Source organism: Dermacentor variabilis, chromosome 10, assembly GCF_050947875.1.
Source record: "Dermacentor variabilis isolate Ectoservices chromosome 10, ASM5094787v1, whole genome shotgun sequence".
NCBI lineage: Eukaryota > Metazoa > Arthropoda > Arachnida > Ixodida > Ixodidae > Dermacentor > Dermacentor variabilis.
Genome location: NC_134577.1, coordinates 8,404,388 through 8,409,455, shown reverse-complemented (window position 1 = coordinate 8,409,455; position 5,068 = coordinate 8,404,388). Strand labels below are relative to the sequence as shown.

Here is a 5,068-nt window from a genome sequence, read left to right as displayed (position 1 = left end):
TTGATAAACAATTACGTTACATTTCCTCCAAACGCAGCCAGAGGCTTGTGCTGACAATTTTCGTAAATGTCTGGACAAGAAAAAAAAAGGAGCCAAAGACGGGAAAAGAGTGAAATTTATGAAGTTTGCAAGGCTGTTTAAAAATAAAAGGAAGCTGGGCCTTCAGCTCTCCCGCTCTAACATTCATCCTTCATCCCCTAAATAAATAAAATCAGCAGGAAGAACACTTTACCGGTACAATTTCACTCTGTGTCTCTCTTTATTTGTATTTTCAAATGAAATCACAGTGATCGAAGGACCCACTACACGAGTACAATTTGTGTCGGTGTTTTCTTTTTATTTGTTTCTTTAAAATCAAGATTGTGTCACTACGTGTGAGTGGGGCGACTGGCGCCTTGTATGCCATCTGCCTTTTGTCTCCTGCCTGAGCGCTGTCCGCAGATTTCCCGACGTTCCTCGGCCGTGGTGAATTGGTATGGGACCTCGGCTGTAGCTTTCGGGGCGGGTCTGGGCCTCGGTGGGCACTGCTGCTTCGTGGTGCTCGGGAAGTGGTCCCCGCGGCCAGCGCCTAGATCAGGTGCAAGCATACGGATGCAAACTAACGAAATCAACTTAAGTCGGTGCTTCTCTAGAGTGTCTCACTAATAAACTGAGGTATTTCGTTGCATTCATTCATTCATTCATTCATTCATTCATTCAGTTCATTCCGTTCATTCCGTTCGTTCATTCATTCATTCATTCATTCATTCATTCATTCGTTCATTCGTTCGTTCGTTCGTTCGTTCGTTCGTTCGTTCTTTCGTTCGTTCGCTCGTTCGCTCGTTCGCTCGTTCGCTCGTTCGCTCGTTCGTTCGTTCGTTCGTTCGTTCGTTCGTTCGTTCGTTCGTTCGTTCGTTCGTTCGTTCGTTCGTTCGTTCGTTCGTTCGGCGTACTAACAAAGGCCGTTCTCCCATTTGCACAATACACGGGGGAAGGAGAGGGGGGGGAGTGGAGTCACGATCAAGTATAGCTCAAGATGCCCACCTGCCGCTTGGCTCCATCGTGCTTTACATTGATGCAAGCATTCAGGACTGTGAAACAACAACTGCAATTGCCCTTGCGCAGCTGCCCTTAATAAGACGACCCGGTTTCAAATCCAAGCGCCTCCTTCCTCCTTTTGTGCCGAGCTCCTTGCTATCCGAAAAGCGTTATGCTCTGTGGCCGCCTTTCCCATGGTCCCCACGGCCCGCATCGTCATCCGCACTGATGCCCTCTAGGCGACGCGGCTTCTGCGACGCGTCAGTCGCAGCCCTGAAATATGTCAACAGATCCACCTTCTGGCGGCACGTATCCCGCAGTCAATATCTATAGAGTGGATCCCACGCGACCTTCTGAGCTTCCAAAGCCGTGCGGATTCGGCGACCCGTCTAGCAACCTCTCAATCGTCACTGCCTCAGCTCTTTCACCTAGATGATGCCACCCCCCTTTTAACACGAAAGGAGCACCTCCTGAGAGGAAGACCTTAGTGCGAGTGTAGTGAGGAACGAGGTAAATGTTGCGTGCTAACGCCGCAACTACACGAAACTCCAGCAGAATTCAAAGAAGCTAAGTGCTATCGTCGCATTATCGACGGTTTCTACCACATTTCTTTCACAGTTAGCGCAACGGTTGACGTACCTCGATGTCCCGGTCGCGGGACCACTGCTCGCCCTCGGCCGTGAGCACGAGCAGCAGCGTCTCGTCGGGCACGGCGCGGATGCGCTCGACGATGTCGCGGTGCGCCTCCTGCTGGACGTTGACGCCGGTCACCTCGATGATGCGGTCGCCCTCACGCAGTCCCGCGTACTCGGCGGGGCTGCCGGCGTCGATCTTGCCCACGTACTGGCCCCGCCGGTCCTTCTCGGGGTGCAGGTGCCGTAGCCCTCGAAGTCGCGCCACTTGGCCATGTGGCAGAGAACGGCTGCGAGGCGTCCTCGGGCAGCTCGGCCTCGTCGGCCTTGACCGCCACGTCGCCGTCAGCGGTCGCCTTCTCGGCAGCATCTCGTTCCTCCTGCAGCGACGTCGGGACGAGAACACGTTTGAAACAGTGGCTGAATTTACGCGCGAGTGAACGTTTCCCTTGTACGACGCGAAACCATTAACGACCGAAACCCGGCTGACACGAAGTTCCCGATAATACGAATGGGTCATACTACCGCGAAACTCGCATCAACCGTGTTATTCGAAATCTTTATCCAAATTCTCTATTAAGTCGGAAATTCCGTATGAGTTCGAAGTCCTTGCAATCGACCCCTATAAAAATATGGCACACACACGCTGCATATATCGAAGAATCTCACATGAGCACATGCATGGATTATACGTGATCTCATATGATCACAAGATGTTACTCGATATGTTTTATATGCATCATCGGAGATTTTTGGATATGGCAGGCACGAGCAACAAAATACATGTGCACTTTCCCCTTTCCACGTTCAGCAGTGAGTGAAAGACCGGAGTGATTCCTCTACAGACTCTTGAACCCATTGCGCCGCCTTCACGCACCGCAACTGCGAGTAATTAACTACTTCGTTTCTTTCTTTTCGGGTCTCATTTCGGCGTGATATAGCACACAGTATACCCACGATCCACTTTTGGTGTCCTGGGAAAAAAATCAACTTAGATGTTCCGCAAAGTTTAGTTCTTGTCCAGGGCTCGAAAACGGTAGCAACGCCTTACCGGACACTGCAGTTCACAATTAGACCTACCAGTGCAGCCCCAAACGAGGAGGAAGAAGACGACGAACCTGCTGCTAGCCTGTCTGAGTAGCTCTGCCTACTTTTATCGCTATTTTCGTTATTTTCTGGTAATATTGCTGGTCAGAACGGTTCAAGACATCTGTCGACTCGAAAAGGTACCTTCTGTATCGGAGACCGACCGGGTGCTGCGCCACCCGTCGCCTCACAAGGTGCTAGAAGGAAGCAAGCTGGCACAGACGAGCACCCCGCCATGACCTCCCAAGGGCTGACACCGGGTCAGAAACGCCACCTGGTTTGTACAAGCCAGCCTGACTGCAAGCGACCAGGTGCTGGTAAATCTGAAGACGAGTCAACTATCATCGAGGACGACAACGTGGCGAACCCTTCAAACCTAGACATGGACGAGGGTGGTTTACGAATTGTGCGCCATCGTAAAGTAAGGGCGGAGGGCATTCCAGGGTTAATCACTGCAGCATCCGAAAGAGATGATTTAAGGCAAGTAAACCCTATTGTCCTGTATTCTGAGCTTGAAATGATTCTCGGTGGAGCACCAGTGAAGAGCCACTTCACAGCACAGGAAGCATTCCTCTTAGATATAGAGACAGAAGGACAAGCCAACGTCCTTCTAGAGACCAAGATTATCGGCGGCATAGTCATATCTGCCCGTGTCCCACACAGTCATATGAAAAACACGGCATTGTTAGAGGAGTCCCTAAATGGTACTCGGATGAAGAGCTGCTCACCTACCTGAGACCTCAGGGAGTATTCCATGCAAGAAGAATCATCCGTCGGTTCCAAACATCGTCATCTGAATAGGAGTCAAGGCGCACTAACTCGGTGGTTCTCACATTTGCTCCAAATTCTGAACGCCCGGAGATGATCAACCTTGGTTTCACCAGACACGAGCTTGTCGACTACATGGAGGCACCACCACACCGTTTTAAGTGTCAGCGCTTCGGACATATCGCTAAGTACTGTCGTGGGGAACAGAGGTGCAAGCGCTGTGGGGGACCTCACGACTTTTAGACGTGTGCAAGTAAAGACAAATTTGTGTGTGCAAATTGCGGCGGTGACCATCCTGCTAGCTACGGTCGATGTCCTGCGCGGACAGCTGTTCAGCGAAGAAATAAGTTGTTTGTTCTGGGTCCAAAGAGTGCAAGCGCACAATCGAACACGAAGAAGACGTCCAGAGCGCCACAACTAACTGGTTTGGATACAGAGTATGCATCTCATTTCCCGCGTCTCACACCGATAAACGAAGTTATTGAGCCAACGCAAACGGTCACAGCCGCTGAGAAACCTGATCGAAAAGAGTCCGAAAAACGCACCTATGCGGCCGCAGTAAACCGACCTCAAGTACCACTTGGAAACAGTCAGCAGGAAAATTGCCAGCATGTGATACGCGCTTTGTTCACGGCACTACGTTCCCACGTCGCGAAGATGCCTGCTAGTTCAACGAAGGATATGCTGGAAGCAGTGCTGGCTCTTGAGTCAGTAATACTCTGCTCTACTTCCACATACCCTCAGTAGCATAATGGCAATTTCTCGCCCAATTAGTCCATTCCGTCGTCCAAAAGTGCCCTTAATAATGCAATGGAACTGCGCCGGTATTCTACAGCGTCTTTCTGAACTCAGCCTTTTCCTTCGAGACATACCTATACCAATTCTAGCCCTCTCGGAGGCCGGTCTCCCAAATGGAAGGACGATCCCAGGGTACACCAGACATGGAAATCCGAGTATACCGTCATTTGCAAATGGAAGTGCGATGATATACATCAGGCGAGAAATACCTCACGTCACCTTACCAGTGCAAGATCTTTGTTCTACCTTCTTGGAAGTCGCCGCTATGCAAGTGTGCCTAGGAAAACGAAAACTCAGTGTGTTGTCGGTGTATATAAGTCCGCGCAAGAAGGTCTCCATGGAGGCGTTTATAAAGGACCTTTGCATTCGATGCCCCTCTCCTAGAATAATCTATGGCGACTTTAACGCACATCATACGCTTTGGGGAGATAAGACTGCAGATTCCCGAGGTAAGGAACTTGTCGCAGCCGCGGATGCTGCTGACTTATGTTTCGCGAACGATGGTAAACCGACTTTCTTCAGACCACCAGATTCATGGAGTGCCTTAGACCTCGTGATCCATTCTACAGACGTTGTCGTATCGTCAACAACGGCCCCAGACAGGATGGGCAGTGACCACTTTCCGATCTTCACCAACATCACCGGATTTCACACTGCTGGGCGACAATTCTGTGCTGTGACACGCGGGGACACATACAGAGAAGCGTTGAATGAATCCCCTGGTGAGCTGCTCGCAGATATGCTGCGGAGCAAAAGAGTGGCTATCT

General features: G+C 50.7%; 1 pseudogene; it reads right to left on the bottom strand.

Moving 5' to 3' along the window:
• Nucleotides 1-259: 259 nt before the first annotated feature.
• On the bottom strand, nt 260-1,988 carry LOC142559869 (Na(+)/H(+) exchange regulatory cofactor NHE-RF1-like; annotated as a pseudogene).
• Nucleotides 1,989-5,068: the final 3,080 nt, after the last annotated feature.